The following is a 13,723-nucleotide window of genomic DNA, read 5'->3' on the forward strand; positions in this document are numbered from 1 at the left end:
ATACTCATTGGAAGGACTGATGCTGAAGCTGAAGCTCCAATAGTTTGGTCACCTGATGTGAAGAACTGACTCATTTGAAAAGATCCTGATGCTGGGAAAAATTTAAGGTGGGAGGAGAAGGGGGCAACAGAGGATGAGATAGTTGGATGGCATCACCAACTCAATGGATATTAGTTTGAGTAAACTCCTGGAGTTGGTGATGGACAGGGAGGCCTGGCGTGGGGCAGTTCATGGGGTCGCAGAGTCAGATATGACTGAGAGACTGAAATGAACTGAGCATCCTTGTCTTCTTCCAGATTTTAGCAGGAAAGCTTTCAATCTTTCACATTGAGTATTATGTTGGTTGTAGGTCTGTCATAAGTATCTTGTATTATGTTGAGAAGTGTTACCTGTTTACCTACTTTGGTAAGACTTTTTATCATGAATGGATGCTGAATTTTTATCAGGTGCCTTTTCTGCATCTATTAAGATGATCATGCGGTTTTGTCTTTTCTTTCATTGGTGTGGTTTATCACATTGATGGGTTTGCATATGCTGAACCATCCCTGTGACGCTGGGATGAATCCAACTCGATTGTAGAATATGATTTTCTTTTTTTTTTTCTGTATTGTTGGATTTGGTTTGCTAATATTTTGTCAAGTATTTTTGCATCTATATTCTTCAAAGATATTGCCTGTACTTTTCTTTTTTGGTATTGCCACTTTCTGATTTTGGTATCAGGTGAGGTTGGCTTCATAGAATTGCTTTGGGGATGTTCCTTCCTTTTCAGCCTTTTGGAAGACTTTGAGAAGGATTGGTATAAGTTCTTCTTCACATGTTTGGTAGAATTTCCCAGTGAAGCCTTCTGGTCCTAGATGTTTGTTTGCAGGGAGTTGGTTTGTTTGCTTTTAATTACAGATTCTATTTCACTTCTAGTGACAGGTATGTTCAGATTACCTATTTCATCTTGATCAGTTTTGGTGAGTTGCATGTTTGTAGAAACAAGTACATTTCTTTCAGTGTTCCAATTCGTGGCATATAGTTATTCATAGTATTCTCTTATTTACTTCTTTTTTATTTCTGCAGAGGTTATTTCTCCTTTTTCATGTCTTATTTTTTTAAAAATTTGGTTCCTCTCTCTTTTATTTATGAGTCAGAGGTTTGACAATTATGTTTGCCCTTTCAAAGACCCAATTATTGATTTTATTGATTTTTTCCTACTGTTTTTTTTTGCATTTAACATCACAGTAATCCACATCTATACCTCAACCACTAATGCCAAAGAAGCTGAAGTTGAACCTTCTAGAACTATTGCCAAAAGAGATGTGCTTTTCATCCTAGGGGACTGGAATGCAAAAGTAGGAAGTCAAGAGATATCTGGAGTAACAGGCAAGTTTGGCTATGGAGTACTAAATGAAGCAGGGTGAGAGCTAACAGAGTTTTGCCAAGAGAACTCATTGGTCATAGCAAACACCTTCTTCCAACAACATGAGAGTTGACTCTACAAATGGACATTGCCAGATGGTCAATACTGAAATCAGATTGATGATATTCTTTGCAGCTGAAGATGGAGAAGCTCTATACAGTCAGAAAAAAGGACAAGGTCTGGAGCTGACTGTGGTTCAGATCATGAGCTCATTATTGCAAAATTCTGGCTTAAATTTGAAGAAAATGGAGAAAACTACTATACCATTCAGATATGAGCCAAATAAAATCCACTATGATTCTATAGTGGAGGTGACAAATATATTCAAAGGAGTAGTTCTGGTAGACAGAGTGCCTGAATAACTATGGATGGGGGTTCATAATATTGTACAGGAGGTAGTGACCAAAATCATCCATAGGAAAAGGAAATGCAAGAGGCAAAGTGGTTGTCTGAGGAGGCCTTACAAATAGCTGAGACAAGAAGAGAAGCTAAAGGCAAAAGAGAAAAGGAAAGATAACCATCTGAATGCAAGAGTTTCAAAGAATAGCAAGGAGAGATAAGAAAACCTTCTGAAGTGAACAATTCAAAGAAATAGAGGAAAACAGTAGAATGGGAAAGATTAGAGACCTCTTCAAGAAAATTAGAGATACCAAGGGAATTTCATGCAAAGACTGGCATAATAAAGGACATAAACGGTAAGGACCTAACAGAAACAGGAGAAATTAATAAGTGGTGGCAAGAATACACAGAAGTATACAGAAATGTTCTTAATGACTTGGATAACCATGATGATGATAAGGCTACTCACATAGAGCCAGACATCCTGGATTATGAAGTAAGGTAGGCCTTAGGAAGCAATACTATGAACTAAGCTGGATGAGGTCATGGATTTCCAGCTGAGCCATTTCAAATCCCAAAGGCTGATGCTGTGAAAGTGCTGCACTCAATATGCCAGCAAATCTGGAAAACTCCGCAGTGGCCACAGGACTGGAAAAGGTCAGTTTTCATTCCAATCACAAGGAGAGGCAAGGTCATAGCATGTTGAAACTATCATATAATTGTGCTCATTTCACATGCTAACAAGATAATACTCAAACTTCTTCAAGTTAGGTTTCAATAGTACATGAACTGAGAACTTCCAGATGTACAAACTGGATTTACAAAAGCAGAGGAATCAGGGATGGAATTGCCAACACCAACTGGATCATAGAAAAAGCAAGAGAATTCCAGTAAAAAACATCTACTTCTGCTTCATTGACTATGCTAAAGCCTTTGGCTGTGTGGATCACAACAAATTGTGGAAAATTCTTAAAGAGATAGGAATACCATACCACTTCACCTGACTCCTGAGAAACCTGTATGAAGGACAAGAAACAACAGTTAGAATCAGACATGGAACAATGGACTGTTTCAAAATTGGAAAAGGAATACGTGAAGGCTGTATAACTTATATTTAATCTCTATGCAGAGTACATCATGTGAAATGCAAGGCTGGATGAATCACAAACTGGAATCAAGATTGCTGGGAGAAATATCAACAACCTTGGATATGCAGATGATACCACTCTAATGGCAGAAAGTGAAGAGGAACCTCATCACTTGATGAGGGTGAAAGAGGAGAGTGAAAAAGCTGGCTTAAAACTCAACATTCAGAAAACTAAGATCACGGCATCTGAATCCATCATTTCATGGCAAAGTGATGAGGAAAAGTGGAAACAGTGACAGATTTTATTTTTTTGGGCTCCAAGTCACTTCTGATGGTGACTGGAGCCATGAAATTAAAGCATACTTGTTCCTTGGAAGAAAAACTATGATAAACCTGGACTATGTATTAAAAAGCAGAGACATCACTTTGCCAGCAAAGGTCCATATAGTTCAAACCTATGGTTTTTCCAGTAGTCATGTACAGATGTGAGAGTTGTACCTTAAAGAAGACTGAGAGCCAAAGAATCGATGCTTTTGAACTGTGGTGTTGGAGAAGACTCTTGAGAGTCCCTTGGACAGCAAGGAGATCAAATCAGTCAGTCCTAAATGAAGTCAACCCTGAGTGTTCATTGGAAGGACTGATGCCGAAGCTGAAGTTTCCACCTCATGGGAACTGCTGAGTCATTGAAAAAGACCTGATGCTGGGAAAGTTTGAGGGTAGGAGAAGGGGATGGCAGAGGATGAGATGGTTGTGTCAGGGGAAGCACACTGATTGAAACTGCCCACCCTGGCCAGGCACCATAGTAACCATTTGCATGAGTTGTTTCATGACAAGAGAGCCTGATAAGGAATACAGAACTAATAAGCCACCACCAACTGGAAGAGTTTGGGAAAAGTCGAAAGGAGACACCGTATGTCTGTCCACTTCCCAGAATCCCTCTCGCTAGCATCCACCTTGGCTGAGCGGTGCGTGTGCCACCAGGAAAGACTCTGAATTAGAATGATTGGCCAAAGACCACCCGGAAACTAATCCCATCACCATGAAACCCAAGACTGCGAGCCACGCGGCAGAGCTGTTCTCCTGGGTTCCCTTACCCAGGTGCCCCTTCCCAATAAGATCTCTTGCTTTGTCAGCACATGTGTCTCCTTGGACAATTCATTGCCGAGGGTTAGACAAGAGCCCAGTTTCAGGCCCTGGAAGGGGTCCCCCTTCCTGCAACAGTTGCATGGCATCTTTGACTCAATTGACAGGAATTTGAGCAAACTCTGGGAGATAGTGAAAGACAGGGAAGCCTGGAATGCTGCAGTCCATAGGGTCACAAAGAGTGGAGTGGGACTTAGCAACTCAGCAACTTTTTTAAAATATCTGTTTTATTCACTTCCTCTCTGATCTTTATTACTTCTTCTGCTGTCTTTAGGTTTTGCTTTTTTTGTCTTTTTCTAATTCTTTTAAATGGTATGTTAGGCTTTTTATTTGGGATTTTTCTTGTTGTTTTTCTTTTTTTTTGAGGAAGGTCTGGATCGATATAAACTTTCCTCTGAGATCTGTGTTTGTTGTATCTCATAGATTTTGTAGGATTGTGTTTTCATTGTTATTTGTCTCAACATATTTTTAATTACTCTTTGATTATATCATTGACCCATTGGTTTTTCAGTAGTTTATTGTTTAGTCTCCATGTAATGTTTTTCTTTGTTTCTCTTTCTGTGGTTGATTTTTAGTTTCATGCTTCTGTCATCTGTAAAGTTGTTTGAAATGATTTCTACCTTCTCAAAGTCATTGAAGGGATATTTTATATTTTATGTCCTTGTATATAGTCAGTCCTAAAGAGTGTTCCATGTACAGCACTTGAGAAGAATGTATATATTCTATCTTTGTTAGATGTAATGTTCTGAAAATATCATAAGTCTCACTGTTCTGTTGTATCACCTAGGATCTCTGTTGGTTTATTGATTTTATGTCTGGAAGATCTGCCTATTAATGTGAGTGGGTTGTTTACATCTTCCATTGTTATTGTATTTGGTAGAGGGATCATCATGTGTAAAGAACTTGCAGTGGGGGGAAATTGTTTAGGAACAGAAAGAAGGCCAAGGCTGCTGGAATGAGGACGTGAAGGGAAAGTGAAAAACAAGATTTCTGCCTTCAACAAACACCTCATACTTTAGAGAAAAATGTTCCAAAAATGCATTACTCTATGGATCTATCATTTTCCAAGTATAACAAGAAGAAGGCATCGGTGTTAGGAATAATCTTTCACTAGCTGAGTAAAAACCAGTTTCAAGTTTGTCTTCACCTAGCTCACATAATTTTTTTGAAATAGCAGTTATGATTTCATTAGTATGTTGGCTTAGGATAATGTTAGTATTAGGTCATGTTTACTGAGCATATATATAGTCCGGCTAAGAAAGAGAAGTGACTTGGAGATTGAATTAAGATGCTAAACTGACACATGTTTGCCTACCCCTTTTCTCTCCAAATCTCTAAAAGGTAAATAAGTATGCTCAGTTCAGTTCAGTTCAGTTCAGTCGCTCAGTCGTGTCCGACTCTTTGCGATCCCATGAATCGCAGCACGCCAGGCCTCCCTGCCATCACCAAATCCTGGAGCTTACTCAAACTTATGCCCATCGAGTCAGTGATGCCATCCAGCCATCTCATCCTCTATCATCCCCTTCTCCTCCTGCCCCCAATCCCTCCCAGCATCAGGGTCTTTTCCAATGAGTCAACTCTTCGCGTGAAGTGGCCAAAGTACTGGAGTTTCAACTTCAGCATCAGTCCTTTCAATGAACACCCAGGACTGATCTCCTTTAGGATGGACTGGTTGGATCTCCTTGCAGTCCAAGGGACTCTTAAGAGTCTTCTCCAACACCACAGTTCAAAAGCATCAATTCTTCGGCACTCCGCTTTCTTCACAGCCCAACTCTCACATCCATACATGACCATTGGAAAAACCATAGCCTTGACCAGATGGACCTTTGTTGGCAAAGTAATGTCTCTGCTTTTTAATATGCTATCTAGGTTAGTCGTAACTTTCCTTCCAAGGAGTAAGCGTCTTCTAATTTCATGGCTGCAGTCACCATCTGCAGTGATTTTGACATATCAATTCGTTAGAAAACCAAAAAGTGGGTCATGTATATTCATTTATCTCCTCCTCGTTTCTTCATTAATTCCTGCAACCACTAATCTGTTCTTCACTTTTCTAATTTTGTTATTTCAAGAGTGCTATATAAATGGAATGAAATACTATGTAGCTTTTGTGGATTGGCTTTTTACTCAGCATAAATCTCTGGAGATTCACCCAGAATGTTGAGTATATCAATAATTTTGTTCCTTTTTATTGCTGAGTAGTATTCCATGGCTTGAATGTACCATAGTTTGTTTAATCATTCACCTGTTGAAGGACATCTGAATTGTTGCAGTTTGGGACAATTACAAATAAAGCTGCTACAAACATTTTATACAGGTTTTTATATAAACACAAAATTTTTAGGATAAGTGCCTAGTAATGCAATTGGTAGGATGACTGGTAGTTTCATGTTTAGTTTTTGAAGAAATTGTCAAACTGTTTTTCAAAGTGCCCATATCATTTTACATTCCCACTAGCAATGTATGAGTGGTCTGATATCTCTGCATTCTAGTTATTTGGTGCTGCCACTGTTTTAAAATTTTTGCTACTGTGATATACATGCAGTAATATTTCATTGTGATTTTAATGAGCCTTTCCCTAATGGAAACCTAATGAGCTATTATTATACAGTGGAACATGAGCAGAGAGTATTCTGAGAGGGAAAGTAAATACCACTCTTGGGAAAATAGGTACTACTCTGAAAGGACCATTTGAAATGAATTTTGACTTTTTATTTTTTTTTTTAATTTTTTTATTTTATTTTATTTATTTTTATTTTTTATTTTTTTATTATTATTATTTTTTTAAAATATTATTTTATTAGTTGGAGGCCAATCACTTCACAACATTTCAGTGGGTTTTGTCATACATTGACATGAATCAGCCATATAGTTACACGTTGAAATGAATTTTGAATAAGATAATAGTAAGCTCTGGGAGTTGGTGATGGACAAGGAGGCCTGGCATGCTGTGGTTCATGGGGTCGCAAAGAGTTGGACACGACTGAGCGACTGAACTGAAGTAGGGTAAGAAAGAGAAAAAGAAAATTAGAGAACTGAGGAAAATACATAGGGAAGGAAATATAATCAAATATACTAGTAATACTTTATTTTGGAATGTCAAAAACTTATACTGGCATATAAACATTGTTGCCTTAACTAAAAATGGAAATATAATTATACTGAGAGAATAAGGAAGTGTGTGGTATTGTGAGAGAGTTAAATTCTGTTATAGTTCTATTGCATATATAAGACCTGCAATTGATAAAAAATAGCCATAGAAGCATATTAATTAAAGAAGACGTGTAACCACGAGTAGTACAGGAGTCAAAGGTGGCTGGCTCTGAGGGGAAGAAGGATGGTAAAAATGGAGCAAGTAACAGCTGTTTTTTCACACAAATTTCCTTTTTAATCCTATTTTTATAAGATACATTACTTGGGACAAAAAAAAAATTAAAAGTGTATAGAAAGAGACTCTCAGAGTATATGGATTTATTTCTATACTTTTTACAAAAGACAAACGTGTTTCAAATGTCACGGAAAGTTGAAAATAAAAGAAATACAAAAGACAAGCAAATGAAAACATAGAAAGCAATATTAATCATAAACAGAAACGGAGGCAAACAGTATTAGGCAAGACAAATAAAACAGCTTCTCAGAGATCAAAGATCAAAGGGACAAGTACTTTAGAAATAGACAGGGATTTAAATAACACACACACTTTCACACTTTATGCTCAATGGAGTTTACGTATTCATTTCAAACACCAAATATGGTACATATATCCACTGATACACTGGTTAGCCACAAGTAGGAATTAAAAATCTCAACAGAATACAGTCCACATTTTAAAATGTTCTTATTGTAAAATAATAAAATTAGAAATTAATGATAAAGCTGTAGTAAAAAAAGTATGGCCAGTTACAAGTTTAAGGTGACTAATCTAAAAACTTTGATTCAAGTGGAAATGAAACATATTACAGATTATTTATAAATAAATGATCATTATAGCAATACATTTTAAACTTTTTGGATATGGACAAAATAGTAATCAGGGGATAAATTATAGACTAAAATCCATGAATTAGAAATGAAGAAAAATAAACAAGTAAACTAAGCTTTCAAATAAAAAAAACACCACAAAACTAGGAAAGAAACATTAAAGTAAACCCACAGAAAGCAATAGAATTGGCAAAGATAAAGCCAGAAATTAATAAAATATTAAATAAGCAAGAAATAGATTTTCTGAATCAAAAAGTCAATGCTTCAAACAAACCAATAAAACAGACAAATGATCAAAATTCTAAAAGAGAACTCACAAATACATGACTTTTGAGGTTCTAAAGGGGCTCTAACCACAGAGGATATTTAAAAATTGTGTTCATCAGTATATCAATAATCATAATCCAAATTAAACTTTCATAACTTTGCAAAAGGTATCGATCCAGAAAATTACAGTAGACATCATACTTAATAGTAAAATATTAGATACATGTTGACAAAGAAGGTAAGAGAGAAAAATACCTACTATCCCAGTTACTACATACAATATACTGGGAACTAGAACTCACATTGATTCTAGTTAATAAAGTGAGATCTGAAAAGAAATGAAAAGTATTAGAAACGAAGGGACAAAATGATCCTTTCTTGAAGATGAAATGACAAAATTCATGAGATGCAAGACAATCTATTGGGACGAAAGAGGCTATTTAAGTTTAGTAAAGCAGTCAACTAAAGATTGTTCTAAAATTAGCAAGAGCTCTTCAACTGTCCCACAATAGCCCATTAGAAAATATCTCGAAAAGTGGGTTCATTTATAATGACCTGTAAAAATACATTCAGCATGAAACTTTACAGGAATGAGGATCAATAAATAAAACAGAGTTATTAAACTTCCCTGAAAACGTAAAACTCAGCTTTGTTAGAAAGACACGTCATGGGTGGCAAGTCTCTCCAAATTAATTTAGGAATATGATGCAATTTAAAAATTAGTTTTGGAGGAACATATTGCCATACCAGATGTTAAAATATACTATGACATTATTATATGGTATTAGCATAGGTATAGGCAGTGAGAACAGAATATGGGACTATATAAATATTTCCACTTCCAGTTTACAATCCCAGAAAGAAATAGTCCCACAGGTAAAAGAGACATATACAAGGACTGAAACATTATAAAATAGGAAAAAAATTGAAACTACCTATATTCTTTAGTGGGAGAATGATTAAATACATTATGGCACCTCTGTCTATGGAATAGGAATACTATATAACTATTTAAAAGAATGAATATCCAAACACACTGGCATGTATATTGTTACTGAAAGAAAATCTAACTGTATGACTAGACATATAGCATGATATTTATATTAGAGTACACAAACAATACTATACATCTGGGTGTGTATGTCTATGTGTGTACATACATCAAGAAAGGTTTTGTAAGTCTACACATTAAACTCATAATAGAGGATAACTTGGTGATAGAGATGTAACCTTGAGGGAAGGGTAAATTTCAACTTTTTCTTAATTTTTTAAAGTCTTAAAAAACTTTTTACTTTTTATTTACTTAAAAAAATTTAATTTTAAATTGGAGTATAGCCAATCAACAATATTGTAATTGTTTCAAGTGGACAACAAAGGGATGCAGTCATAAATATATATGTACCCATTCTCCCCCAGACTTCCCTCCCATCCAGGCTGCCACAGAACCCCAAGCAGAGTGCCCTGTGCTATGTAGTAGGACCTTGTTGGTTATCCATTTTAAATATAGCAGTGTGTGCCTGTCGATCCCAGACTCCCTAACTATCCCTTCCCCCCAGCATCCCCCCAGTAACCATACGTTCCTTCTCTAAGTCTGTGAGTCTGTTTCTGTTTTGTAAATAAGTACCTTTGTATCATTGTTCTTTTTTAGATTCCACGTGTAAGTGACATCACATGATATTTGTTTGATTTTTTCTTTTGTATAATTCTGGACTGTGTGTTTTGAAAGTTAGATTTTTTTTTTTTTTTCTAAATGAAGACAATGCAGAGAGGATATGATTCACAGCATATGTTATTACAGAAAATTTTACAGGTTGGTTGGAGAGTAAGCTGGCTGGATGTTGACTACTGAGTTACTCATGGAGGAATGAAAGGACTAGGATACAAAGGCTATAGCAGCTTAGAAGAAATGACTTTTGAGTAGTGTAGGCATTCTGTCACTCTCACTGGGTCTTCTATTTTTCCTCATCATACATGTCACTCAACTTGCTTCCACATTTTCACTTGTGTGCAGAAAGTTAATGCTTTGCATTTCATGTCCTCTGGACGTAACAACTTCTGCCTCTCTGAGTTGCTTTCATTGCATACTTTAGGCTTCACTTCTGCCCAAACAAGCTAAATAAAGTTATAAATATCACTGTGTGGAATGATATCACTTCGGTCTAGTAATGAGGGTAGTCCCCTCATGCTTATGATCGGATTAATTCTTCAATTAATTAAACATGGAAAATAATTATATTTCCTATGCAATATATTTTTCTATTTAGACAAGTATTTTTCCAATTACAATATATAAGAGGAAAAAAATATGGAAGCGGTAAAAAATAGTATAAAGTCTTGAGCAGTGTGTACCCAAGGCTTGTGAAGTCAGATTTTTCTTAAGTCTTATGAAAAGATGGTCCAAGTGATCAAGTCATAATCAGGTTCACACAATCATTGTTTATTATCAGCCCTGAGGGTTTTAATGTGCAAATGGTGCACCTTCCCTCTTAGAAGCTGCAGTGCCCCCGGACATCTCTCTGGAATCCTTTGGCCTCCTCTCCTTCTGAGAAAGAAACTGGAGGAAGTGGTTGGCAGAAGCACCAGCCTGGTCTTTGAAGAAGCAGATACACTACCAGCTCCTGAAAGGTCCTGGCAGTCTCTGCGAGAAAAAGTGCTTTTTTATTTATTTTTGAAAATGCCATGAAATGAGGAGCAGTTAAATAATTTGCTATTCAAACCTTTGTAGGAAGGAATTAGGGAGGTAGTTTCTAGTCTCTTAGGGAACAAGATGGGAAGAGAGGTGGGGAAGGACATCCTCCAAACCAAGGTACTGGCCACATGCACTGGAGCAGCTACAGCATCTTGTCATTGGCAGATTGCAAAGTGTCGCCGCTTCAAGGCCTGCTTTTTTAAAAAAAGCTAGAAAATGAATCATCCTGTAGATGGAAAACAGATGCTGTGCTGCACCTGTTAAAGGATAGCTTCCTATCTACCCTCAGCCCTGCAAAGAGCAGTAACGTCCCTTTTGAAAACGTTTTCTGCTTTGGGACTACTGGGAAATGACATATCCTCTGCAAATGAGAGCTCCGGGTAAGTCACCCAAGGTAGCAAGGAGAAAATGTGGAACAAAGTTCTGGCACTTGTCCAAAGCATCAGAGCCTCTGAAATAACTCTTGTTTTGCTCTGTAAGCCATGAAAACTGGTGAGATAGGACCAAAAGATGCAAGCACTCTTGGGATCCAAGGAAGAAACACCTCGAAACAGACTAGCTCTCTGAGCTCCATTTTATTGTTTTCAGGGCCGATGCAGGCAGAGTCTGGATCTCACTCAAAACTGTTTTCTGGGTTTTGAGCTAAAATGGATGCCTTTAATCTCCAAGTTGTGATGCCTATTGGCCTGGTGCTTGGCCAACCCTGGGGCCTGAAGGAGGTATATAAAGAGATGCTCTTTAAAAGATTTCTGTATATCAGCAATCATTTTTTGAAAACAAAAAACAAAACAAAAGACCACATGTTGATGAGTTGAATGTAAATAAGAAGCAACAGAAAGATTCAGATTTTCTTTCAAAAACTGGCTTAAGCATGAAGGGGGAAAATATCCAGTTGTCAAAATAGGCTTGAGGTTTTGCTGAACCCAAAAGTTCTGGAGAGCAATATGTTTTTGCCAAACTCTAAATACTGCAGGGTTAAACCTTCCCTCTAACCAATTAGATAATTGCCACTTCATTTCTTAATTGTTTGTGGATTTCTTAATTGTTTCTTCTTCTTTTTTAAACAAAATAATTAGCCTTGTCTCAGTGTAGTTTTGTTAGTATTTCCATAATTAAATAATTACTTCAACCCTGAATTAAAAACCGTCCTGCCGTCTCTAGGTACAGTAAGCTGGCAGATGTTTTAAATAACCCTTGAGAGTGGTCAGGTTAAGGACTCAATTTATGACCTTATAAATTAACACAAGGAAACCTACTCCATAATGCAACAGACAATTCTATTTATAATGCTTAATTAAGCCTCTCCAGTCACTAACAAAACCCATTTGTGACCTTTCATTTCAACCTCACCCAAATGCAAGTCTCCTGAGATGATACCTGTTAATATGTGAATGTTGATTGAATTTGCTTTCATTATGGTTGGGTATTAAATAGCTGACAGTCTGGATAAATTAGCTCCTGATAGCTCACTAATCAAGCATTAAGAAGAAAATGTCAAGTTGGGCAGCATTGATGAAACTCTTTATCAAAGCCTTGAGCTGGAGGGAGGTAGAAAGAAAGGAAAATGTCATGTCTAACATTGCCTGCAAACACTTGCTCTGAATTTCAGAAAATCTTGGCAACCAAGAGAAAGTATCAGAACTGAATTGAAGGATGGCTGTGGGCAGCCATTCTTGGTGGTTTCATTTATCTGCTGTTTTCTCAGGCTGCCCTCTTTTAGCTTGATACAGAAAACCCAAAGTGTAAACAATTCAATGCTGTTTTACCTAAGATATAAAAAATAGTGGAGATATCTAGAAAATTCCAAGTAACTCAGAAAGCTACAAATTGTGGGTAATTTGGAGACAGAAAGTTCTCCTGGGAACAGGCCCTGGAAGGAGAAAGGAAGCATACACCACTTGGACATTTTTGTGGCCCATGGGAATGCAGTGACCTGAACACAGAAATTCTGCCTCGTGGCCTGGCATTCAGAATGTGTTTGGAGAGTCTTATCAAGTTTTAGGACTGTTCAGGGAATCCCCACATGTCCTCCTGAATCAGGAAAATAGATTTCTTTCTTTTTTGTCCACCACATTCAAGGGTCAACCTAATATGATATTTCTGGCTCTACTGTGAGTCTTTACTTAGGTGAGTTCTTCATTTCATTGCTTCAGTTTTCTCATCTGCAAATGGTAACCATAACAGTACTTGCCTTATAAGGTTGTTGTGAGGAATAGAGTTAATACATATAAAGACTTTACACAGTGCCTGGAGCATGGTAAGCACTGTGTAAGCCTTGGCTGTTATCCTCATAGCTCCTCCATAAAATCTTTCTCCTGTGGGCTCTCTCCTTTCCCAGGGCAGTTATAGCAGTCAGGTCAGGCTGCCATGGCCTCTCTCCTGAATATAATAGCTTCCTAACTCATTTCCTTATTCCAAATTCACATCTCTTGCAATGCACCGTATGTGCGTGCATGCTAAGTCGCCTCAGTCGTGTCTGACTCTTTGCAACCCTGTAGACTGTAGCCCGCCAGGCTCCTTTGTTCAAGAATACTGGAGTGGGTTGCCATGCCCTCCCCAGGGAATCGTCCTGACCCAAGGATCGAACCCATGTATTTTATGTCTCCTACATTGGCAGGTGGGTTCTTCACCGCTAGTGCCACCTGGGAAGCTGCATCACACACAGTGTTGGAACTTAAATTTTTGAAGTCTGCTTCTGATTTTGTCCCTGTCTTATTCAGTGGTCTGCAGAGTTCATCAGGTAAAGTCTAAATTCCTTAATCTTCATTTCAAGCCTCATTCTATCCCTCCCTTCTAACCCTAGTTCCACTTTCCA

The 13,723-nt window shown here is 37.4% G+C and overlaps 1 protein-coding gene across 1 annotated transcript in view; it reads right to left on the reverse strand.

Annotated features, from left to right (window-relative positions):
- The window catches only part of ANKFN1 (ankyrin repeat and fibronectin type III domain containing 1), a 157,996-nt gene that overhangs the window by 124,441 nt on the left and 19,832 nt on the right, over window positions 1-13,723 (reverse strand). The gene's annotated exons all lie outside the window — the stretch shown is intronic.

Source organism: Muntiacus reevesi, chromosome 18, assembly GCF_963930625.1.
Source record: "Muntiacus reevesi chromosome 18, mMunRee1.1, whole genome shotgun sequence".
NCBI lineage: Eukaryota > Metazoa > Chordata > Mammalia > Artiodactyla > Cervidae > Muntiacus > Muntiacus reevesi.